Below are 22,438 nucleotides of genomic sequence, written 5' to 3' on the forward strand. Positions count from 1 at the left end.
AGTGTAACAATCGGCCTTATCAGCCGAGTTACAAGACTAAAATGGGGTCAGATTTAACTGTGAGAGATGACTAGTGGTTAAAAGAATGAGACATAAAAGAAGATTGGTTTAAATAGATTTGGTTTATTTACAAGGTTCACATAAAAGACTTTAAAACAACACGATAAAACGAGGTAAACGCTGTTAAAAGAATACAGTTCATTTGTCCATACCCTAAAAACAGTCCAAGAATCCCAGTGTGTTGATAAGTCCAATGTGAGTGTCCACCGGTGTATATACAATCCACAGAAAGTGTAATCCAAAGTTTGCAGGTGGTGAATGGAAAGGTGAGCTCTAAAATTAGCAACTCCTCAATCCAACAGTTTGGTGACTGTCCTTTGTTTGTCATGCTGCTCTCTTATACAGTTGTACTTCCTGCTTCCTGTCATGTGTCTAGTCACATGGCAGGCCAACCATCCATTTTTTAAAGACACACACTCACTTAAAATGTTAAGAGTAATAAAATGGCCTAAAAAACATGTAAAACACTTAAAACTCTATAATACATTTAAATGATTGTAATAAATAGAGCGGTAAAACACGTCTTTCTAAAAGCCAGCATATTATATAAATAGTGAAGAAAAGGCAAAAGCTTACAGCACCTGGTATTCCCAGGCGGTCTCCCATCCAAGTACTAAGCAGGCCCGACGCTGCTTAGCTTCCGAGATCAGACGAGATCGGGCGCTCTCAGCTCGGTATGGCCGTAAGCGAGGGCTGCTCCAAAAAGTGGGCTATTTAAAGATCAGCCTCCGTAAAAGCCAGCATATTATATAAATAGTGAAGAAAAGGCAAAAGCTTACAGCACCTGGTATTCCCAGGCGGTCTCCCATCCAAGTACTAAGCAGGCCCGACGCTGCTTAGCTTCCGAGATCAGACGAGATCGGGCGATCTCAGCGCGGTATGGCCGTAAGCGAGGGCTGCTCCAAAAAGTGGGCTATTTAAAGATCAGCCTCCGTAAAAGCCAGCATATTATATAAATAGTGAAGAAAAGGCAAAAGCTTACAGCACCTGGTATTCCCAGGCGGTCTCCCATCCAAGTGTAACAATCGGCCTTATCAGTCGAGTTACAAGACTAAAATGGGATCAGATTTAACTGTGAGAGATGACTAGTGGTTAAAAGAATGAGACATAAAAGAAGATTGGTTTAAATAGATTTGGTTTATTTACAAGGTTCACATAAAAGACTTTAAAACAACACGATAAAACGAGGTAAACGCTGTTAAAAGAATACAGTTCATTTGTCCATACCCTAAAAACAGTCCAAGAATCCCAGTGTGTTGATAAGTCCAATGTGAGTGTCCACCGGTGTATATACAATCCACAGAAAGTGTAATCCAAAGTTTGCAGGTGGTGAATGGAAAGGTGAGCTCTAAAATTAGCAACTCCTCAATCCAACAGTTTGGTGACTGTCCTTTGTTTGTCATGCTGCTCTCTTATACAGTTGTACTTCCTGCTTCCTGTCATGTGTCTAGTCACATGGCAGGCCAACCATCCATTTTTTAAAGACACACACTCACTTAAAATGTTAAGAGTAATAAAATGGCCTAAAAAACATGTAAAACACTTAAAACTCTATAATACATTTAAATGATTGTAATAAATAGAGCGGTAAAACACGTCTTTCTAAAAGCCAGCATATTATATAAATAGTGAAGAAAAGGCAAAAGCTTACAGCACCTGGTATTCCCAGGCGGTCTCCCATCCAAGTACTAAGCAGGCCCGACGCTGCTTAGCTTCCGAGATCAGACGAGATCGGGCGCTCTCAGCAGGGTATGGCCGTAAGCGAGGGCTGCTCCAAAAAGTGGGCTATTTAAAGATCAGCCTCCGTAAAAGCCAGCATATTATATAAATAGTGAAGAAAAGGCAAAAGCTTACAGCACCTGGTAATCCCAGGCGGTCTCCCATCCAAGTGTAACAATTGGCCTTATCAGCCGAGTTACAAGACTAAAATGGGGTCAGATTTAACTGTGAGAGATGACTAGTGGTTAAAAGAATGAGACATAAAAGAAGATTGGTTTAAATAGATTTGGTTTATTTACAAGGTTCACATAAAAGACTTTAAAACAACACGATAAAACGAGGTAAACGCTGTTAAAAGAATACAGTTCATTTGTCCATACCCTAAAAACAGTCCAAGAATCCCAGTGTGTTGATAAGTCCAATGTGAGTGTCCACCGGTGTATATACAATCCACAGAAAGTGTAATCCAAAGTTTGCAGGTGGTGAATGGAAAGGTGAGCTCTAAAATTAGCAACTCCTCAATCCAACAGTTTGGTGACTGTCCTTTGTTTGTCATGCTGCTCTCTTATACAGTTGTACTTCCTGCTTCCTGTCATGTGTCTAGTCACATGGCAGGCCAACCATCCATTTTTTAAAGACACACACTCACTTAAAATGTTAAGAGTAATAAAATGGCCTAAAAAACATGTAAAACACTTAAAACTCTATAATACATTTAAATGATTGTAATAAATAGAGCGGTAAAACACGTCTTTCTAAAAGCCAGCATATTATATAAATAGTGAAGAAAAGGCAAAAGCTTACAGCACCTGGTATTCCCAGGCGGTCTCCCATCCAAGTACTAAGCAGGCCCGACGCTGCTTAGCTTCCGAGATCAGACGAGATCGGGCGCTCTCAGCGCGGTATGGCCGTAAGCGAGGGCTGCTCCAAAAAGTGGGCTATTTAAAGATCAGCCTCCGTAAAAGCCAGCATATTATATAAATAGTGAAGAAAAGGCAAAAGCTTACAGCACCTGGTATTCCCAGGCGGTCTCCCATCCAAGTACTAAGCAGGCCCGACGCTGCTTAGCTTCCGAGATCAGACGAGATCGGGCGCTCTCAGCGCGGTATGGCCGTAAGCGAGGGCTGCTCCAAAAAGTGGGCTATTTAAAGATCAGCCTCCGTAAAAGCCAGCATATTATATAAATAGTGAAGAAAAGGCAAAAGCTTACAGCACCTGGTATTCCCAGGCGGTCTCCCATCCAAGTGTAACAATCGGCCTTATCAGTCGAGTTACAAGACTAAAATGGGATCAGATTTAACTGTGAGAGATGACTAGTGGTTAAAAGAATGAGACATAAAAGAAGATTGGTTTAAATAGATTTGGTTTATTTACAAGGTTCACATAAAAGACTTTAAAACAACACGATAAAACGAGGTAAACGCTGTTAAAAGAATACAGTTCATTTGTCCATACCCTAAAAACAGTCCAAGAATCCCAGTGTGTTGATAAGTCCAATGTGAGTGTCCACCGGTGTATATACAATCCACAGAAAGTGTAATCCAAAGTTTGCAGGTGGTGAATGGAAAGGTGAGCTCTAAAATTAGCAACTCCTCAATCCAACAGTTTGGTGACTGTCCTTTGTTTGTCATGCTGCTCTCTTATACAGTTGTACTTCCTGCTTCCTGTCATGTGTCTAGTCACATGGCAGGCCAACCATCCATTTTTTAAAGACACACACTCACTTAAAATGTTAAGAGTAATAAAATGGCCTAAAAAACATGTAAAACACTTAAAACTCTATAATACATTTAAATGATTGTAATAAATAGAGCGGTAAAACACGTCTTTCTAAAAGCCAGCATATTATATAAATAGTGAAGAAAAGGCAAAAGCTTACAGCACCTGGTATTCCCAGGCGGTCTCCCATCCAAGTACTAAGCAGGCCCGACGCTGCTTAGCTTCCGAGATCAGACGAGATCGGGCGCTCTCAGCGCGGTATGGCCGTAAGCGAGGGCTGCTCCAAAAAGTGGGCTATTTAAAGATCAGCCTCCGTAAAAGCCAGCATATTATATAAATAGTGAAGAAAAGGCAAAAGCTTACAGCACCTGGTAATCCCAGGCGGTCTCCCATCCAAGTGTAACAATCGGCCTTATCAGCCGAGTTACAAGACTAAAATGGGGTCAGATTTAACTGTGAGAGATGACTAGTGGTTAAAAGAATGAGACATAAAAGAAGATTGGTTTAAATAGATTTGGTTTATTTACAAGGTTCACATAAAAGACTTTAAAACAACACGATAAAACGAGGTAAACGCTGTTAAAAGAATACAGTTCATTTGTCCATACCCTAAAAACAGTCCAAGAATCCCAGTGTGTTGATAAGTCCAATGTGAGTGTCCACCGGTGTATATACAATCCACAGAAAGTGTAATCCAAAGTTTGCAGGTGGTGAATGGAAAGGTGAGCTCTAAAATTAGCAACTCCTCAATCCAACAGTTTGGTGACTGTCCTTTGTTTGTCATGCTGCTCTCTTATACAGTTGTACTTCCTGCTTCCTGTCATGTGTCTAGTCACATGGCAGGCCAACCATCCATTTTTTAAAGACACACACTCACTTAAAATGTTAAGAGTAATAAAATGGCCTAAAAAACATGTAAAACACTTAAAACTCTATAATACATTTAAATGATTGTAATAAATAGAGCGGTAAAACACGTCTTTCTAAAAGCCAGCATATTATATAAATAGTGAAGAAAAGGCAAAAGCTTACAGCACCTGGTATTCCCAGGCGGTCTCCCATCCAAGTACTAAGCAGGCCCGACGCTGCTTAGCTTCCGAGATCAGACGAGATCGGGCGCTCTCAGCGCGGTATGGCCGTAAGCGAGGGCTGCTCCAAAAAGTGGGCTATTTAAAGATCAGCCTCCGTAAAAGCCAGCATATTATATAAATAGTGAAGAAAAGGCAAAAGCTTACAGCACCTGGTATTCCCAGGCGGTCTCCCATCCAAGTGTAACAATCGGCCTTATCAGCCGAGTTACAAGACTAAAATGGGATCAGATTTAACTGTGAGAGATGACTAGTGGTTAAAAGAATGAGACATAAAAGAAGATTGGTTTAAATAGATTTGGTTTATTTACAAGGTTCACATAAAAGACTTTAAAACAACACGATAAAACGAGGTAAACGCTGTTAAAAGAATACAGTTCATTTGTCCATACCCTAAAAACAGTCCAAGAATCCCAGTGTGTTGATAAGTCCAATGTGAGTGTCCACCGGTGTATATACAATCCACAGAAAGTGTAATCCAAAGTTTGCAGGTGGTGAATGGAAAGGTGAGCTCTAAAATTAGCAACTCCTCAATCCAACAGTTTGGTGACTGTCCTTTGTTTGTCATGCTGCTCTCTTATACAGTTGTACTTCCTGCTTCCTGTCATGTGTCTAGTCACATGGCAGGCCAACCATCCATTTTTTATAGACACACACTCACTTAAAATGTTAAGAGTAATAAAATGGCCTAAAAAACATGTAAAACACTTAAAACTCTATAATACATTTAAATGATTGTAATAAATAGAGCGGTAAAACACGTCTTTCTAAAAGCCAGCATATTATATAAATAGTGAAGAAAAGGCAAAAGCTTACAGCACCTGGTATTCCCAGGCGGTCTCCCATCCAAGTACTAAGCAGGCCCGACGCTGCTTAGCTTCCGAGATCAGACGAGATAGGGCGCTCTCAGCGCGGTATGGCCGTAAGCGAGGGCTGCTCCAAAAAGTGGGCTATTTAAAGATCAGCCTCCGTAAAAGCCAGCATATTATATAAATAGTGAAGAAAAGGCAAAAGCTTACAGCACCTGGTAATCCCAGGCGGTCTCCCATCCAAGTGTAACAATCGGCCTTATCAGCCGAGTTACAAGACTAAAATGGGGTCAGATTTAACTGTGAGAGATGACTAGTGGTTAAAAGAATGAGACATAAAAGAAGATTGGTTTAAATAGATTTGGTTTATTTACAAGGTTCACATAAAAGACTTTAAAACAACACGATAAAACGAGGTAAACGCTGTTAAAAGAATACAGTTCATTTGTCCATACCCTAAAAACAGTCCAAGAATCCCAGTGTGTTGATAAGTCCAATGTGAGTGTCCACCGGTGTATATACAATCCACAGAAAGTGTAATCCAAAGTTTGCAGGTGGTGAATGGAAAGGTGAGCTCTAAAATTAGCAACTCCTCAATCCAACAGTTTGGTGACTGTCCTTTGTTTGTCATGCTGCTCTCTTATACAGTTGTACTTCCTGCTTCCTGTCATGTGTCTAGTCACATGGCAGGCCAACCATCCATTTTTTAAAGACACACACTCACTTAAAATGTTAAGAGTAATAAAATGGCCTAAAAAACATGTAAAACACTTAAAACTCTATAATACATTTAAATGATTGTAATAAATAGAGCGGTAAAACACGTCTTTCTAAAAGCCAGCATATTATATAAATAGTGAAGAAAAGGCAAAAGCTTACAGCACCTGGTATTCCCAGGCGGTCTCCCATCCAAGTACTAAGCAGGCCCGACGCTGCTTAGCTTCCGAGATCAGACGAGATCGGGCGCTCTCAGCGCGGTATGGCCGTAAGCGAGGGCTGCTCCAAAAAGTGGGCTATTTAAAGATCAGCCTCCGTAAAAGCCAGCATATTATATAAATAGTGAAGAAAAGGCAAAAGCTTACAGCACCTGGTATTCCCAGGCGGTCTCCCATCCAAGTACTAAGCAGGCCCGACGCTGCTTAGCTTCCGAGATCAGACGAGATCGGGCGCTCTCAGCGCGGTATGGCCGTAAGCGAGGGCTGCTCCAAAAAGTGGGCTATTTAAAGATCAGCCTCCGTAAAAGCCAGCATATTATATAAATAGTGAAGAAAAGGCAAAAGCTTACAGCACCTGGTATTCCCAGGCGGTCTCCCATCCAAGTGTAACAATCGGCCTTATCAGTCGAGTTACAAGACTAAAATGGGATCAGATTTAACTGTGAGAGATGACTAGTGGTTAAAAGAATGAGACATAAAAGAAGATTGGTTTAAATAGATTTGGTTTATTTACAAGGTTCACATAAAAGACTTTAAAACAACACGATAAAACGAGGTAAACGCTGTTAAAAGAATACAGTTCATTTGTCCATACCCTAAAAACAGTCCAAGAATCCCAGTGTGTTGATAAGTCCAATGTGAGTGTCCACCGGTGTATATACAATCCACAGAAAGTGTAATCCAAAGTTTGCAGGTGGTGAATGGAAAGGTGAGCTCTAAAATTAGCAACTCCTCAATCCAACAGTTTGGTGACTGTCCTTTGTTTGTCATGCTGCTCTCTTATACAGTTGTACTTCCTGCTTCCTGTCATGTGTCTAGTCACATGGCAGGCCAACCATCCATTTTTTAAAGACACACACTCACTTAAAATGTTAAGAGTAATAAAATGGCCTAAAAAACATGTAAAACACTTAAAACTCTATAATACATTTAAATGATTGTAATAAATAGAGCGGTAAAACACGTCTTTCTAAAAGCCAGCATATTATATAAATAGTGAAGAAAAGGCAAAAGCTTACAGCACCTGGTATTCCCAGGCGGTCTCCCATCCAAGTACTAAGCAGGCCCGACGCTGCTTAGCTTCCGAGATCAGACGAGATCGGGCGCTCTCAGCGCGGTATGGCCGTAAGCGAGGGCTGCTCCAAAAAGTGGGCTATTTAAAGATCAGCCTCCGTAAAAGCCAGCATATTATATAAATAGTGAAGAAAAGGCAAAAGCTTACAGCACCTGGTAATCCCAGGCGGTCTCCCATCCAAGTGTAACAATCGGCCTTATCAGCCGAGTTACAAGACTAAAATGGGGTCAGATTTAACTGTGAGAGATGACTAGTGGTTAAAAGAATGAGACATAAAAGAAGATTGGTTTAAATAGATTTGGTTTATTTACAAGGTTCACATAAAAGACTTTAAAACAACACGATAAAACGAGGTAAACGCTGTTAAAAGAATACAGTTCATTTGTCCATACCCTAAAAACAGTCCAAGAATCCCAGTGTGTTGATAAGTCCAATGTGAGTGTCCACCGGTGTATATACAATCCACAGAAAGTGTAATCCAAAGTTTGCAGGTGGTGAATGGAAAGGTGAGCTCTAAAATTAGCAACTCCTCAATCCAACAGTTTGGTGACTGTCCTTTGTTTGTCATGCTGCTCTCTTATACAGTTGTACTTCCTGCTTCCTGTCATGTGTCTAGTCACATGGCAGGCCAACCATCCATTTTTTAAAGACACACACTCACTTAAAATGTTAAGAGTAATAAAATGGCCTAAAAAACATGTAAAACACTTAAAACTCTATAATACATTTAAATGATTGTAATAAATAGAGCGGTAAAACACGTCTTTCTAAAAGCCAGCATATTATATAAATAGTGAAGAAAAGGCAAAAGCTTACAGCACCTGGTATTCCCAGGCGGTCTCCCATCCAAGTACTAAGCAGGCCCGACGCTGCTTAGCTTCCGAGATCAGACGAGATCGGGCGCTCTCAGCGCGGTATGGCCGTAAGCGAGGGCTGCTCCAAAAAGTGGGCTATTTAAAGATCAGCCTCCGTAAAAGCCAGCATATTATATAAATAGTGAAGAAAAGGCAAAAGCTTACAGCACCTGGTATTCCCAGGCGGTCTCCCATCCAAGTACTAAGCAGGCCCGACGCTGCTTAGCTTCCGAGATCAGACGAGATCGGGCGCTCTCAGCGCGGTATGGCCGTAAGCGAGGGCTGCTCCAAAAAGTGGGCTATTTAAAGATCAGCCTCCGTAAAAGCCAGCATATTATATAAATAGTGAAGAAAAGGCAAAAGCTTACAGCACCTGGTATTCCCAGGCGGTCTCCCATCCAAGTGTAACAATCGGCCTTATCAGCCGAGTTACAAGACTAAAATGGGATCAGATTTAACTGTGAGAGATGACTAGTGGTTAAAAGAATGAGACATAAAAGAAGATTGGTTTAAATAGATTTGGTTTATTTACAAGGTTCACATAAAAGACTTTAAAACAACACGATAAAACGAGGTAAACGCTGTTAAAAGAATACAGTTCATTTGTCCATACCCTAAAAACAGTCCAAGAATCCCAGTGTGTTGATAAGTCCAATGTGAGTGTCCACCGGTGTATATACAATCCACAGAAAGTGTAATCCAAAGTTTGCAGGTGGTGAATGGAAAGGTGAGCTCTAAAATTAGCAACTCCTCAATCCAACAGTTTGGTGACTGTCCTTTGTTTGTCATGCTGCTCTCTTATACAGTTGTACTTCCTGCTTCCTGTCATGTGTCTAGTCACATGGCAGGCCAACCATCCATTTTTTATAGACACACACTCACTTAAAATGTTAAGAGTAATAAAATGGCCTAAAAAACATGTAAAACACTTAAAACTCTATAATACATTTAAATGATTGTAATAAATAGAGCGGTAAAACACGTCTTTCTAAAAGCCAGCATATTATATAAATAGTGAAGAAAAGGCAAAAGCTTACAGCACCTGGTATTCCCAGGCGGTCTCCCATCCAAGTACTAAGCAGGCCCGACGCTGCTTAGCTTCCGAGATCAGACGAGATAGGGCGCTCTCAGCGCAGTATGGCCGTAAGCGAGGGCTGCTCCAAAAAGTGGGCTATTTAAAGATCAGCCTCCGTAAAAGCCAGCATATTATATAAATAGTGAAGAAAAGGCAAAAGCTTACAGCACCTGGTAATCCCAGGCGGTCTCCCATCCAAGTGTAACAATCGGCCTTATCAGCCGAGTTACAAGACTAAAATGGGGTCAGATTTAACTGTGAGAGATGACTAGTGGTTAAAAGAATGAGACATAAAAGAAGATTGGTTTAAATAGATTTGGTTTATTTACAAGGTTCACATAAAAGACTTTAAAACAACACGATAAAACGAGGTAAACGCTGTTAAAAGAATACAGTTCATTTGTCCATACCCTAAAAACAGTCCAAGAATCCCAGTGTGTTGATAAGTCCAATGTGAGTGTCCACCGGTGTATATACAATCCACAGAAAGTGTAATCCAAAGTTTGCAGGTGGTGAATGGAAAGGTGAGCTCTAAAATTAGCAACTCCTCAATCCAACAGTTTGGTGACTGTCCTTTGTTTGTCATGCTGCTCTCTTATACAGTTGTACTTCCTGCTTCCTGTCATGTGTCTAGTCACATGGCAGGCCAACCATCCATTTTTTAAAGACACACACTCACTTAAAATGTTAAGAGTAATAAAATGGCCTAAAAAACATGTAAAACACTTAAAACTCTATAATACATTTAAATGATTGTAATAAATAGAGCGGTAAAACACGTCTTTCTAAAAGCCAGCATATTATATAAATAGTGAAGAAAAGGCAAAAGCTTACAGCACCTGGTATTCCCAGGCGGTCTCCCATCCAAGTACTAAGCAGGCCCGACGCTGCTTAGCTTCCGAGATCAGACGAGATCGGGCGCTCTCAGCGCGGTATGGCCGTAAGCGAGGGCTGCTCCAAAAAGTGGGCTATTTAAAGATCAGCCTCCGTAAAAGCCAGCATATTATATAAATAGTGAAGAAAAGGCAAAAGCTTACAGCACCTGGTAATCCCAGGCGGTCTCCCATCCAAGTGTAACAATCGGCCTTATCAGCCGAGTTACAAGACTAAAATGGGGTCAGATTTAACTGTGAGAGATGACTAGTGGTTAAAAGAATGAGACATAAAAGAAGATTGGTTTAAATAGATTTGGTTTATTTACAAGGTTCACATAAAAGACTTTAAAACAACACGATAAAACGAGGTAAACGCTGTTAAAAGAATACAGTTCATTTGTCCATACCCTAAAAACAGTCCAAGAATCCCAGTGTGTTGATAAGTCCAATGTGAGTGTCCACCGGTGTATATACAATCCACAGAAAGTGTAATCCAAAGTTTGCAGGTGGTGAATGGAAAGGTGAGCTCTAAAATTAGCAACTCCTCAATCCAACAGTTTGGTGACTGTCCTTTGTTTGTCATGCTGCTCTCTTATACAGTTGTACTTCCTGCTTCCTGTCATGTGTCTAGTCACATGGCAGGCCAACCATCCATTTTTTATAGACACACACTCACTTAAAATGTTAAGAGTAATAAAATGGCCTAAAAAACATGTAAAACACTTAAAACTCTATAATACATTTAAATGATTGTAATAAATAGAGCGGTAAAACACGTCTTTCTAAAAGCCAGCATATTATATAAATAGTGAAGAAAAGGCAAAAGCTTACAGCACCTGGTATTCCCAGGCGGTCTCCCATCCAAGTACTAAGCAGGCCCGACGCTGCTTAGCTTCCGAGATCAGACGAGATAGGGCGCTCTCAGCGCGGTATGGCCGTAAGCGAGGGCTGCTCCAAAAAGTGGGCTATTTAAAGATCAGCCTCCGTAAAAGCCAGCATATTATATAAATAGTGAAGAAAAGGCAAAAGCTTACAGCACCTGGTAATCCCAGGCGGTCTCCCATCCAAGTGTAACAATCGGCCTTATCAGCCGAGTTACAAGACTAAAATGGGGTCAGATTTAACTGTGAGAGATGACTAGTGGTTAAAAGAATGAGACATAAAAGAAGATTGGTTTAAATAGATTTGGTTTATTTACAAGGTTCACATAAAAGACTTTAAAACAACACGATAAAACGAGGTAAACGCTGTTAAAAGAATACAGTTCATTTGTCCATACCCTAAAAACAGTCCAAGAATCCCAGTGTGTTGATAAGTCCAATGTGAGTGTCCACCGGTGTATATACAATCCACAGAAAGTGTAATCCAAAGTTTGCAGGTGGTGAATGGAAAGGTGAGCTCTAAAATTAGCAACTCCTCAATCCAACAGTTTGGTGACTGTCCTTTGTTTGTCATGCTGCTCTCTTATACAGTTGTACTTCCTGCTTCCTGTCATGTGTCTAGTCACATGGCAGGCCAACCATCCATTTTTTAAAGACACACACTCACTTAAAATGTTAAGAGTAATAAAATGGCCTAAAAAACATGTAAAACACTTAAAACTCTATAATACATTTAAATGATTGTAATAAATAGAGCGGTAAAACACGTCTTTCTAAAAGCCAGCATATTATATAAATAGTGAAGAAAAGGCAAAAGCTTACAGCACCTGGTATTCCCAGGCGGTCTCCCATCCAAGTACTAAGCAGGCCCGACGCTGCTTAGCTTCCGAGATCAGACGAGATCGGGCGCTCTCAGCGCGGTATGGCCGTAAGCGAGGGCTGCTCCAAAAAGTGGGCTATTTAAAGATCAGCCTCCGTAAAGCCAGCATATTATATAAATAGTGAAGAAAAGGCAAAAGCTTACAGCACCTGGTATTCCCAGGCGGTCTCCCATCCAAGTACTAAGCAGGCCCGACGCTGCTTAGCTTCCGAGATCAGACGAGATCGGGCGCTCTCAGCGCGGTATGGCCGTAAGCGAGGGCTGCTCCAAAAAGTGGGCTATTTAAAGATCAGCCTCCGTGAAAGCCAGCATATTATATAAATAGTGAAGAAAAGGCAAAAGCTTACAGCACCTGGTAATCCCAGGCGGTCTCCCATCCAAGTGTAACAATCGGCCTTATCAGCCGAGTTACAAGACTAAAATGGGGTCAGATTTAACTGTGAGAGATGACTAGTGGTTAAAAGAATGAGACATAAAAGAAGATTGGTTTAAATAGATTTGGTTTATTTACAAGGTTCACATAAAAGACTTTAAAACAACACGATAAAACGAGGTAAACGCTGTTAAAAGAATACAGTTCATTTGTCCATACCCTAAAAACAGTCCAAGAATCCCAGTGTGTTGATAAGTCCAATGTGAGTGTCCACCGGTGTATATACAATCCACAGAAAGTGTAATCCAAAGTTTGCAGGTGGTGAATGGAAAGGTGAGCTCTAAAATTAGCAACTCCTCAATCCAACAGTTTGGTGACTGTCCTTTGTTTGTCATGCTGCTCTCTTATACAGTTGTACTTCCTGCTTCCTGTCATGTGTCTAGTCACATGGCAGGCCAACCATCCATTTTTTAAAGACACACACTCACTTAAAATGTTAAGAGTAATAAAATGGCCTAAAAAACATGTAAAACACTTAAAACTCTATAATACATTTAAATGATTGTAATAAATAGAGCGGTAAAACACGTCTTTCTAAAAGCCAGCATATTATATAAATAGTGAAGAAAAGGCAAAAGCTTACAGCACCTGGTATTCCCAGGCGGTCTCCCATCCAAGTACTAAGCAGGCCCGACGCTGCTTAGCTTCCGAGATCAGACGAGATCGGGCGCTCTCAGCGCGGTATGGCCGTAAGCGAGGGCTGCTCCAAAAAGTGGGCTATTTAAAGATCAGCCTCCGTAAAAGCCAGCATATTATATAAATAGTGAAGAAAAGGCAAAAGCTTACAGCACCTGGTATTCCCAGGCGGTCTCCCATCCAAGTACTAAGCAGGCCCGACGCTGCTTAGCTTCCGAGATCAGACGAGATCGGGCGCTCTCAGCGCAGTATGGCCGTAAGTGAGGGCTGCTCCAAAAAGTGGGCTATTTAAAGATCAGCCTCCGTAAAAGCCAGCATATTATATAAATAGTGAAGAAAAGGCAAAAGCTTACAGCACCTGGTAATCCCAGGCGGTCTCCCATCCAAGTGTAACAATCGGCCTTATCAGCCGAGTTACAAGACTAAAATGGGGTCAGATTTAACTGTGAGAGATGACTAGTGGTTAAAAGAATGAGACATAAAAGAAGATTGGTTTAAATAGATTTGGTTTATTTACAAGGTTCACATAAAAGACTTTAAAACAACACGATAAAACGAGGTAAACGCTGTTAAAAGAATACAGTTCATTTGTCCATACCCTAAAAACAGTCCAAGAATCCCAGTGTGTTGATAAGTCCAATGTGAGTGTCCACCGGTGTATATACAATCCACAGAAAGTGTAATCCAAAGTTTGCAGGTGGTGAATGGAAAGGTGAGCTCTAAAATTAGCAACTCCTCAATCCAACAGTTTGGTGACTGTCCTTTGTTTGTCATGCTGCTCTCTTATACAGTTGTACTTCCTGCTTCCTGTCATGTGTCTAGTCACATGGCAGGCCAACCATCCATTTTTTAAAGACACACACTCACTTAAAATGTTAAGAGTAATAAAATGGCCTAAAAAACATGTAAAACACTTAAAACTCTATAATACATTTAAATGATTGTAATAAATAGAGCGGTAAAACACGTCTTTCTAAAAGCCAGCATATTATATAAATAGTGAAGAAAAGGCAAAAGCTTACAGCACCTGGTATTCCCAGGCGGTCTCCCATCCAAGTACTAAGCAGGCCCGACGCTGCTTAGCTTCCGAGATCAGACGAGATCGGGCGCTCTCAGCGCGGTATGGCCGTAAGCGAGGGCTGCTCCAAAAAGTGGGCTATTTAAAGATCAGCCTCCGTAAAAGCCAGCATATTATATAAATAGTGAAGAAAAGGCAAAAGCTTACAGCACCTGGTATTCCCAGGCGGTCTCCCATCCAAGTACTAAGCAGGCCCGACGCTGCTTAGCTTCCGAGATCAGACGAGATCGGGCGCTCTCAGCGCGGTATGGCCGTAAGCGAGGGCTGCTCCAAAAAGTGGGCTATTTAAAGATCAGCCTCCGTAAAAGCCAGCATATTATATAAATAGTGAAGAAAAGGCAAAAGCTTACAGCACCTGGTATTCCCAGGCGGTCTCCCATCCAAGTGTAACAATCGGCCTTATCAGCCGAGTTACAAGACTAAAATGGGATCAGATTTAACTGTGAGAGATGACTAGTGGTTAAAAGAATGAGACATAAAAGAAGATTGGTTTAAATAGATTTGGTTTATTTACAAGGTTCACATAAAAGACTTTAAAACAACACGATAAAACGAGGTAAACGCTGTTAAAAGAATACAGTTCATTTGTCCATACCCTAAAAACAGTCCAAGAATCCCAGTGTGTTGATAAGTCCAATGTGAGTGTCCACCGGTGTATATACAATCCACAGAAAGTGTAATCCAAAGTTTGCAGGTGGTGAATGGAAAGGTGAGCTCTAAAATTAGCAACTCCTCAATCCAACAGTTTGGTGACTGTCCTTTGTTTGTCATGCTGCTCTCTTATACAGTTGTACTTCCTGCTTCCTGTCATGTGTCTAGTCACATGGCAGGCCAACCATCCATTTTTTATAGACACACACTCACTTAAAATGTTAAGAGTAATAAAATGGCCTAAAAAACATGTAAAACACTTAAAACTCTATAATACATTTAAATGATTGTAATAAATAGAGCGGTAAAACACGTCTTTCTAAAAGCCAGCATATTATATAAATAGTGAAGAAAAGGCAAAAGCTTACAGCACCTGGTATTCCCAGGCGGTCTCCCATCCAAGTACTAAGCAGGCCCGACGCTGCTTAGCTTCCGAGATCAGACGAGATAGGGCGCTCTCAGCGCAGTATGGCCGTAAGCGAGGGCTGCTCCAAAAAGTGGGCTATTTAAAGATCAGCCTCCGTAAAAGCCAGCATATTATATAAATAGTGAAGAAAAGGCAAAAGCTTACAGCACCTGGTAATCCCAGGCGGTCTCCCATCCAAGTGTAACAATCGGCCTTATCAGCCGAGTTACAAGACTAAAATGGGGTCAGATTTAACTGTGAGAGATGACTAGTGGTTAAAAGAATGAGACATAAAAGAAGATTGGTTTAAATAGATTTGGTTTATTTACAAGGTTCACATAAAAGACTTTAAAACAACACGATAAAACGAGGTAAACGCTGTTAAAAGAATACAGTTCATTTGTCCATACCCTAAAAACAGTCCAAGAATCCCAGTGTGTTGATAAGTCCAATGTGAGTGTCCACCGGTGTATATACAATCCACAGAAAGTGTAATCCAAAGTTTGCAGGTGGTGAATGGAAAGGTGAGCTCTAAAATTAGCAACTCCTCAATCCAACAGTTTGGTGACTGTCCTTTGTTTGTCATGCTGCTCTCTTATACAGTTGTACTTCCTGCTTCCTGTCATGTGTCTAGTCACATGGCAGGCCAACCATCCATTTTTTAAAGACACACACTCACTTAAAATGTTAAGAGTAATAAAATGGCCTAAAAAACATGTAAAACACTTAAAACTCTATAATACATTTAAATGATTGTAATAAATAGAGCGGTAAAACACGTCTTTCTAAAAGCCAGCATATTATATAAATAGTGAAGAAAAGGCAAAAGCTTACAGCACCTGGTATTCCCAGGCGGTCTCCCATCCAAGTACTAAGCAGGCCCGACGCTGCTTAGCTTCCGAGATCAGACGAGATCGGGCGCTCTCAGCGCGGTATGGCCGTAAGCGAGGGCTGCTCCAAAAAGTGGGCTATTTAAAGATCAGCCTCCGTAAAGCCAGCATATTATATAAATAGTGAAGAAAAGGCAAAAGCTTACAGCACCTGGTATTCCCAGGCGGTCTCCCATCCAAGTACTAAGCAGGCCCGACGCTGCTTAGCTTCCGAGATCAGACGAGATCGGGCGCTCTCAGCGCGGTATGGCCGTAAGCGAGGGCTGCTCCAAAAAGTGGGCTATTTAAAGATCAGCCTCCGTGAAAGCCAGCATATTATATAAATAGTGAAGAAAAGGCAAAAGCTTACAGCACCTGGTAATCCCAGGCGGTCTCCCATCCAAGTGTAACAATCGGCCTTATCAGCCGAGTTACAAGACTAAAATGGGGTCAGATTTAACTGTGAGAGATGACTAGTGGTTAAAAGAATGAGACATAAAAGAAGATTGGTTTAAATAGATTTGGTTTATTTACAAGGTTCACATAAAAGACTTTAAAACAACACGATAAAACGAGGTAAACGCTGTTAAAAGAATACAGTTCATTTGTCCATACCCTAAAAACAGTCCAAGAATCCCAGTGTGTTGATAAGTCCAATGTGAGTGTCCACCGGTGTATATACAATCCACAGAAAGTGTAATCCAAAGTTTGCAGGTGGTGAATGGAAAGGTGAGCTCTAAAATTAGCAACTCCTCAATCCAACAGTTTGGTGACTGTCCTTTGTTTGTCATGCTGCTCTCTTATACAGTTGTACTTCCTGCTTCCTGTCATGTGTCTAGTCACATGGCAGGCCAACCATCCATTTTTTAAAGACGCACACTCACTTAAAATGTTAAGAGTAATAAAATGGCCTAAAAAACATGTAAAACACTTAAAACTCTATAATACATTTAAATGATTGTAATAAATAGAGCGGTAAAACACGTCTTTCTAAAAGCCAGCATATTATATAAATAGTGAAGAAAAGGCAAAAGCTTACAGCACCTGGTATTCCCAGGCGGTCTCCCATCCAAGTACTAAGCAGGCCCGACGCTGCTTAGCTTCCGAGATCAGACGAGATCGGGCGCTCTCAGCGCGGTATGGCCGTAAGCGAGGGCTGCTCCAAAAAGTGGGCTATTTAAAGATCAGCCTCCGTAAAAGCCAGCATATTATATAAATAGTGAAGAAAAGGCAAAAGCTTACAGCACCTGGTAATCCCAGGCGGTCTCCCATCCAAGTGTAACAATCGGCCTTATCAGCCGAGTTACAAGACTAAAATGGGGTCAGATTTAACTGTGAGAGATGACTAGTGGTTAAAAGAATGAGACATAAAAGAAGATTGGTTTAAATAGATTTGGTTTATTTACAAGGTTCACATAAAAGACTTTAAAACAACACGATAAAACGAGGTAAACGCTGTTAAAAGAATACAGTTCATTTGTCCATACCCTAAAAACAGTCCAAGAATCCCAGTGTGTTGATAAGTCCAATGTGAGTGTCCACCGGTGTATATACAATCCACAGAAAGTGTAATCCAAAGTTTGCAGGTGGTGAATGGAAAGGTGAGCTCTAAAATTAGCAACTCCTCAATCCAACAGTTTGGTGACTGTCCTTTGTTTGTCATGCTGCTCTCTTATACAGTTGTACTTCCTGCTTCCTGTCATGTGTCTAGTCACATGGCAGGCCAACCATCCATTTTTTAAAGACGCACACTCACTTAAAATGTTAAGAGTAATAAAATGGCCTAAAAAACATGTAAAACACTTAAAACTCTATAATACATTTAAATGATTGTAATAAATAGAGCGGTAAAACACGTCTTTCTAAAAGCCAGCATATTATATAAATAGTGAAGAAAAGGCAAAAGCTTACAGCACCTGGTATTCCCAGGCGGTCTCCCATCCAAGTACTAAGCAGGCCCGACGCTGCTTAGCTTCCGAGATCAGACGAGATCGGGCGCTCTCAGCGCGGTATGGCCGTAAGCGAGGGCTGCTCCAAAAAGTGGGCTATTTAAAGATCAGCCTCCGTAAAGCCAGCATATTATATAAATAGTGAAGAAAAGGCAAAAGCTTACAGCACCTGGTATTCCCAGGCGGTCTCCCATCCAAGTACTAAGCAGGCCCGACGCTGCTTAGCTTCCGAGATCAGACGAGATCGGGCGCTCTCAGCGCGGTATGGCCGTAAGCGAGGGCTGCTCCAAAAAGTGGGCTATTTAAAGATCAGCCTCCGTGAAAGCCAGCATATTATATAAATAGTGAAGAAAAGGCAAAAGCTTACAGCACCTGGTAATCCCAGGCGGTCTCCCATCCAAGTGTAACAATCGGCCTTATCAGCCGAGTTACAAGACTAAAATGGGGTCAGATTTAACTGTGAGAGATGACTAGTGGTTAAAAGAATGAGACATAAAAGAAGATTGGTTTAAATAGATTTGGTTTATTTACAAGGTTCACATAAAAGACTTTAAAACAACACGATAAAACGAGGTAAACGCTGTTAAAAGAATACAGTTCATTTGTCCATACCCTAAAAACAGTCCAAGAATCCCAGTGTGTTGATAAGTCCAATGTGAGTGTCCACCGGTGTATATACAATCCACAGAAAGTGTAATCCAAAGTTTGCAGGTGGTGAATGGAAAGGTGAGCTCTAAAATTAGCAACTCCTCAATCCAACAGTTTGGTGACTGTCCTTTGTTTGTCATGCTGCTCTCTTATACAGTTGTACTTCCTGCTTCCTGTCATGTGTCTAGTCACATGGCAGGCCAACCATCCATTTTTTAAAGACGCACACTCACTTAAAATGTTAAGAGTAATAAAATGGCCTAAAAAACATGTAAAACACTTAAAACTCTATAATACATTTAAATGATTGTAATAAATAGAGCGGTAAAACACGTCTTTCTAAAAGCCAGCATATTATATAAATAGTGAAGAAAAGGCAAAAGCTTACAGCACCTGGTATTCCCAGGCGGTCTCCCATCCAAGTACTAAGCAGGCCCGACGCTGCTTAGCTTCCGAGATCAGACGAGATCGGGCGCTCTCAGCGCGGTATGGCCGTAAGCGAGGGCTGCTCCAAAAAGTGGGCTATTTAAAGATCAGCCTCCGTAAAAGCCAGCATATTATATAAATAGTGAAGAAAAGGCAAAAGCTTACAGCACCTGGTAATCCCAGGCGGTCTCCCATCCAAGTGTAACAATCGGCCTTATCAGCCGAGTTACAAGACTAAAATGGGGTCAGATTTAACTGTGAGAGATGACTAGTGGTTAAAAGAATGAGACATAAAAGAAGATTGGTTTAAATAGATTTGGTTTATTTACAAGGTTCACATAAAAGACTTTAAAACAACACGATAAAACGAGGTAAACGCTGTTAAAAGAATACAGTTCATTTGTCCATACCCTAAAAACAGTCCAAGAATCCCAGTGTGTTGATAAGTCCAATGTGAGTGTCCACCGGTGTATATACAATCCACAGAAAGTGTAATCCAAAGTTTGCAGGTGGTGAATGGAAAGGTGAGCTCTAAAATTAGCAACTCCTCAATCCAACAGTTTGGTGACTGTCCTTTGTTTGTCATGCTGCTCTCTTATACAGTTGTACTTCCTGCTTCCTGTCATGTGTCTAGTCACATGGCAGGCCAACCATCCATTTTTTAAAGACGCACACTCACTTAAAATGTTAAGAGTAATAAAATGGCCTAAAAAACATGTAAAACACTTAAAACTCTATAATACATTTAAATGATTGTAATAAATAGAGCGGTAAAACACGTCTTTCTAAAAGCCAGCATATTATATAAATAGTGAAGAAAAGGCAAAAGCTTACAGCACCTGGTATTCCCAGGCGGTCTCCCATCCAAGTACTAAGCAGGCCCGACGCTGCTTAGCTTCCGAGATCAGACGAGATCGGGCGCTCTCAGCGCGGTATGGCCGTAAGCGAGGGCTGCTCCAAAAAGTGGGCTATTTAAAGATCAGCCTCCGTAAAAGCCAGCATATTATATAAATAGTGAAGAAAAGGCAAAAGCTTACAGCACCTGGTAATCCCAGGCGGTCTCCCATCCAAGTGTAACAATCGGCCTTATCAGCCGAGTTACAAGACTAAAATGGGGTCAGATTTAACTGTGAGAGATGACTAGTGGTTAAAAGAATGAGACATAAAAGAAGATTGGTTTAAATAGATTTGGTTTATTTACAAGGTTCACATAAAAGACTTTAAAACAACACGATAAAACGAGGTAAACGCTGTTAAAAGAATACAGTTCATTTGTCCATACCCTAAAAACAGTCCAAGAATCCCAGTGTGTTGATAAGTCCAATGTGAGTGTCCACCGGTGTATATACAATCCACAGAAAGTGTAATCCAAAGTTTGCAGGTGGTGAATGGAAAGGTGAGCTCTAAAATTAGCAACTCCTCAATCCAACAGTTTGGTGACTGTCCTTTGTTTGTCATGCTGCTCTCTTATACAGTTGTACTTCCTGCTTCCTGTCATGTGTCTAGTCACATGGCAGGCCAACCATCCATTTTTTAAAGACACACACTCACTTAAAATGTTAAGAGTAATAAAATGGCCTAAAAAACATGTAAAACACTTAAAACTCTATAATACATTTAAATGATTGTAATAAATAGAGCGGTAAAACACGTCTTTCTAAAAGCCAGCATATTATATAAATAGTGAAGAAAAGGCAAAAGCTTACAGCACCTGGTATTCCCAGGCGGTCTCCCATCCAAGTACTAAGCAGGCCCGACGCTGCTTAGCTTCCGAGATCAGACGAGATCGGGCGCTCTCAGCGCGGTATGGCCGTAAGCGAGGGCTGCTCCAAAAAGTGGGCTATTTAAAGATCAGCCTCCGTAAAAGCCAGCATATTATATAAATAGTGAAGAAAAGGCAAAAGCTTACAGCACCTGGTAATCCCAGGCGGTCTCCCATCCAAGTGTAACAATTGGCCTTATCAGCCGAGTTACAAGACTAAAATGGGGTCAGATTTAACTGTGAGAGATGACTAGTGGTTAAAAGAATGAGACATAAAAGAAGATTGGTTTAAATAGATTTGGTTTATTTACAAGGTTCACATAAAAGACTTTAAAACAACACGATAAAACGAGGTAAACGCTGTTAAAAGAATACAGTTCATTTGTCCATACCCTAAAAACAGTCCAAGAATCCCAGTGTGTTGATAAGTCCAATGTGAGTGTCCACCGGTGTATATACAATCCACAGAAAGTGTAATCCAAAGTTTGCAGGTGGTGAATGGAAAGGTGAGCTCTAAAATTAGCAACTCCTCAATCCAACAGTTTGGTGACTGTCCTTTGTTTGTCATGCTGCTCTCTTATACAGTTGTACTTCCTGCTTCCTGTCATGTGTCTAGTCACATGGCAGGCCAACCATCCATTTTTTAAAGACACACACTCACTTAAAATGTTAAGAGTAATAAAATGGCCTAAAAAACATGTAAAACACTTAAAACTCTATAATACATTTAAATGATTGTAATAAATAGAGCGGTAAAACACGTCTTTCTAAAAGCCAGCATATTATATAAATAGTGAAGAAAAGGCAAAAGCTTACAGCACCTGGTATTCCCAGGCGGTCTCCCATCCAAGTACTAAGCAGGCCCGACGCTGCTTAGCTTCCGAGATCAGACGAGATCGGGCGCTCTCAGCGCGGTATGGCCGTAAGCGAGGGCTGCTCCAAAAAGTGGGCTATTTAAAGATCAGCCTCCGTAAAAGCCAGCATATTATATAAATAGTGAAGAAAAGGCAAAAGCTTACAGCACCTGGTATTCCCAGGCGGTCTCCCATCCAAGTACTAAGCAGGCCCGACGCTGCTTAGCTTCCGAGATCAGACGAGATCGGGCGCTCTCAGCGCGGTATGGCCGTAAGCGAGGGCTGCTCCAAAAAGTGGGCTATTTAAAGATCAGCCTCCGTAAAAGCCAGCATATTATATAAATAGTGAAGAAAAGGCAAAAGCTTACAGCACCTGGTATTCCCAGGCGGTCTCCCATCCAAGTGTAACAATCGGCCTTATCAGCCGAGTTACAAGACTAAAATGGGATCAGATTTAACTGTGAGAGATGACTAGTGGTTAAAAGAATGAGACATAAAAGAAGATTGGTTTAAATAGATTTGGTTTATTTACAAGGTTCACATAAAAGACTTTAAAACAACACGATAAAACGAGGTAAACGCTGTTAAAAGAATACAGTTCATTTGTCCATACCCTAAAAACAGTCCAAGAATCCCAGTGTGTTGATAAGTCCAATGTGAGTGTCCACCGGTGTATATACAATCCACAGAAAGTGTAATCCAAAGTTTGCAGGTGGTGAATGGAAAGGTGAGCTCTAAAATTAGCAACTCCTCAAT

The 22,438-nt window shown here is 41.0% G+C and overlaps 33 non-coding genes across 33 annotated transcripts; all 33 read right to left on the reverse strand.

The window, feature by feature from the left end:
- Positions 1-629: 629 nt before the first annotated feature.
- LOC141303488 (5S ribosomal RNA) lies at positions 630-748 on the reverse strand. The gene has a single exon (XR_012343469.1). It is a non-coding gene; the product is annotated as a 5S ribosomal RNA (ribosomal RNA).
- Positions 749-832: 84 nt separating this feature from the next.
- Positions 833-951, reverse strand: LOC141303323 (5S ribosomal RNA). The gene has a single exon (XR_012343305.1). It is a non-coding gene; the product is annotated as a 5S ribosomal RNA (ribosomal RNA).
- Positions 952-1,704: 753 nt separating this feature from the next.
- Positions 1,705-1,823, reverse strand: LOC141303409 (5S ribosomal RNA). The gene has a single exon (XR_012343390.1). It is a non-coding gene; the product is annotated as a 5S ribosomal RNA (ribosomal RNA).
- A 753-nt stretch (positions 1,824-2,576) lies between these two features.
- LOC141302786 (5S ribosomal RNA) lies at positions 2,577-2,695 on the reverse strand. The gene has a single exon (XR_012342771.1). It is a non-coding gene; the product is annotated as a 5S ribosomal RNA (ribosomal RNA).
- Positions 2,696-2,779: 84 nt separating this feature from the next.
- LOC141302787 (5S ribosomal RNA) lies at positions 2,780-2,898 on the reverse strand. Its single transcript, XR_012342772.1, has one exon. It is a non-coding gene; the product is annotated as a 5S ribosomal RNA (ribosomal RNA).
- Positions 2,899-3,651: 753 nt separating this feature from the next.
- LOC141302788 (5S ribosomal RNA) lies at positions 3,652-3,770 on the reverse strand. The gene has a single exon (XR_012342774.1). It is a non-coding gene; the product is annotated as a 5S ribosomal RNA (ribosomal RNA).
- Positions 3,771-4,523: 753 nt separating this feature from the next.
- Positions 4,524-4,642, reverse strand: LOC141302789 (5S ribosomal RNA). The gene has a single exon (XR_012342775.1). It is a non-coding gene; the product is annotated as a 5S ribosomal RNA (ribosomal RNA).
- Positions 4,643-5,395: 753 nt separating this feature from the next.
- Positions 5,396-5,514, reverse strand: LOC141303578 (5S ribosomal RNA). Its single transcript, XR_012343558.1, has one exon. It is a non-coding gene; the product is annotated as a 5S ribosomal RNA (ribosomal RNA).
- Positions 5,515-6,267: 753 nt separating this feature from the next.
- LOC141302790 (5S ribosomal RNA) lies at positions 6,268-6,386 on the reverse strand. The gene has a single exon (XR_012342776.1). It is a non-coding gene; the product is annotated as a 5S ribosomal RNA (ribosomal RNA).
- An 84-nt stretch (positions 6,387-6,470) lies between these two features.
- Positions 6,471-6,589, reverse strand: LOC141302791 (5S ribosomal RNA). The gene has a single exon (XR_012342777.1). It is a non-coding gene; the product is annotated as a 5S ribosomal RNA (ribosomal RNA).
- Positions 6,590-7,342: 753 nt separating this feature from the next.
- LOC141302794 (5S ribosomal RNA) lies at positions 7,343-7,461 on the reverse strand. Its single transcript, XR_012342779.1, has one exon. It is a non-coding gene; the product is annotated as a 5S ribosomal RNA (ribosomal RNA).
- Positions 7,462-8,214: 753 nt separating this feature from the next.
- Positions 8,215-8,333, reverse strand: LOC141302795 (5S ribosomal RNA). Its single transcript, XR_012342780.1, has one exon. It is a non-coding gene; the product is annotated as a 5S ribosomal RNA (ribosomal RNA).
- An 84-nt stretch (positions 8,334-8,417) lies between these two features.
- On the reverse strand, positions 8,418-8,536 carry LOC141302796 (5S ribosomal RNA). The gene has a single exon (XR_012342781.1). It is a non-coding gene; the product is annotated as a 5S ribosomal RNA (ribosomal RNA).
- A 753-nt stretch (positions 8,537-9,289) lies between these two features.
- LOC141303641 (5S ribosomal RNA) lies at positions 9,290-9,408 on the reverse strand. Its single transcript, XR_012343621.1, has one exon. It is a non-coding gene; the product is annotated as a 5S ribosomal RNA (ribosomal RNA).
- Positions 9,409-10,161: 753 nt separating this feature from the next.
- LOC141302797 (5S ribosomal RNA) lies at positions 10,162-10,280 on the reverse strand. The gene has a single exon (XR_012342782.1). It is a non-coding gene; the product is annotated as a 5S ribosomal RNA (ribosomal RNA).
- A 753-nt stretch (positions 10,281-11,033) lies between these two features.
- LOC141303579 (5S ribosomal RNA) lies at positions 11,034-11,152 on the reverse strand. The gene has a single exon (XR_012343559.1). It is a non-coding gene; the product is annotated as a 5S ribosomal RNA (ribosomal RNA).
- A 753-nt stretch (positions 11,153-11,905) lies between these two features.
- On the reverse strand, positions 11,906-12,024 carry LOC141302798 (5S ribosomal RNA). Its single transcript, XR_012342783.1, has one exon. It is a non-coding gene; the product is annotated as a 5S ribosomal RNA (ribosomal RNA).
- Positions 12,025-12,107: 83 nt separating this feature from the next.
- LOC141302799 (5S ribosomal RNA) lies at positions 12,108-12,226 on the reverse strand. The gene has a single exon (XR_012342785.1). It is a non-coding gene; the product is annotated as a 5S ribosomal RNA (ribosomal RNA).
- A 753-nt stretch (positions 12,227-12,979) lies between these two features.
- Positions 12,980-13,098, reverse strand: LOC141302800 (5S ribosomal RNA). Its single transcript, XR_012342786.1, has one exon. It is a non-coding gene; the product is annotated as a 5S ribosomal RNA (ribosomal RNA).
- Positions 13,099-13,182: 84 nt separating this feature from the next.
- LOC141303528 (5S ribosomal RNA) lies at positions 13,183-13,301 on the reverse strand. Its single transcript, XR_012343508.1, has one exon. It is a non-coding gene; the product is annotated as a 5S ribosomal RNA (ribosomal RNA).
- Positions 13,302-14,054: 753 nt separating this feature from the next.
- LOC141302801 (5S ribosomal RNA) lies at positions 14,055-14,173 on the reverse strand. The gene has a single exon (XR_012342787.1). It is a non-coding gene; the product is annotated as a 5S ribosomal RNA (ribosomal RNA).
- An 84-nt stretch (positions 14,174-14,257) lies between these two features.
- On the reverse strand, positions 14,258-14,376 carry LOC141302802 (5S ribosomal RNA). The gene has a single exon (XR_012342788.1). It is a non-coding gene; the product is annotated as a 5S ribosomal RNA (ribosomal RNA).
- A 753-nt stretch (positions 14,377-15,129) lies between these two features.
- Positions 15,130-15,248, reverse strand: LOC141303643 (5S ribosomal RNA). Its single transcript, XR_012343623.1, has one exon. It is a non-coding gene; the product is annotated as a 5S ribosomal RNA (ribosomal RNA).
- Positions 15,249-16,001: 753 nt separating this feature from the next.
- On the reverse strand, positions 16,002-16,120 carry LOC141302803 (5S ribosomal RNA). Its single transcript, XR_012342789.1, has one exon. It is a non-coding gene; the product is annotated as a 5S ribosomal RNA (ribosomal RNA).
- An 83-nt stretch (positions 16,121-16,203) lies between these two features.
- On the reverse strand, positions 16,204-16,322 carry LOC141302806 (5S ribosomal RNA). The gene has a single exon (XR_012342791.1). It is a non-coding gene; the product is annotated as a 5S ribosomal RNA (ribosomal RNA).
- Positions 16,323-17,075: 753 nt separating this feature from the next.
- LOC141302807 (5S ribosomal RNA) lies at positions 17,076-17,194 on the reverse strand. Its single transcript, XR_012342792.1, has one exon. It is a non-coding gene; the product is annotated as a 5S ribosomal RNA (ribosomal RNA).
- Positions 17,195-17,947: 753 nt separating this feature from the next.
- LOC141302808 (5S ribosomal RNA) lies at positions 17,948-18,066 on the reverse strand. The gene has a single exon (XR_012342793.1). It is a non-coding gene; the product is annotated as a 5S ribosomal RNA (ribosomal RNA).
- An 83-nt stretch (positions 18,067-18,149) lies between these two features.
- On the reverse strand, positions 18,150-18,268 carry LOC141302809 (5S ribosomal RNA). Its single transcript, XR_012342794.1, has one exon. It is a non-coding gene; the product is annotated as a 5S ribosomal RNA (ribosomal RNA).
- Positions 18,269-19,021: 753 nt separating this feature from the next.
- Positions 19,022-19,140, reverse strand: LOC141302810 (5S ribosomal RNA). The gene has a single exon (XR_012342796.1). It is a non-coding gene; the product is annotated as a 5S ribosomal RNA (ribosomal RNA).
- A 753-nt stretch (positions 19,141-19,893) lies between these two features.
- Positions 19,894-20,012, reverse strand: LOC141302811 (5S ribosomal RNA). Its single transcript, XR_012342797.1, has one exon. It is a non-coding gene; the product is annotated as a 5S ribosomal RNA (ribosomal RNA).
- A 753-nt stretch (positions 20,013-20,765) lies between these two features.
- LOC141302812 (5S ribosomal RNA) lies at positions 20,766-20,884 on the reverse strand. Its single transcript, XR_012342798.1, has one exon. It is a non-coding gene; the product is annotated as a 5S ribosomal RNA (ribosomal RNA).
- Positions 20,885-21,637: 753 nt separating this feature from the next.
- On the reverse strand, positions 21,638-21,756 carry LOC141302813 (5S ribosomal RNA). The gene has a single exon (XR_012342799.1). It is a non-coding gene; the product is annotated as a 5S ribosomal RNA (ribosomal RNA).
- An 84-nt stretch (positions 21,757-21,840) lies between these two features.
- On the reverse strand, positions 21,841-21,959 carry LOC141302814 (5S ribosomal RNA). The gene has a single exon (XR_012342800.1). It is a non-coding gene; the product is annotated as a 5S ribosomal RNA (ribosomal RNA).
- Between the last annotated feature and the right edge of the window lie 479 nt (positions 21,960-22,438).

Source organism: Garra rufa, unplaced genomic scaffold, assembly GCF_049309525.1.
Source record: "Garra rufa unplaced genomic scaffold, GarRuf1.0 hap1_unplaced_001, whole genome shotgun sequence".
NCBI classification, from domain to species: Eukaryota; Metazoa; Chordata; class Actinopteri; order Cypriniformes; family Cyprinidae; genus Garra; species Garra rufa.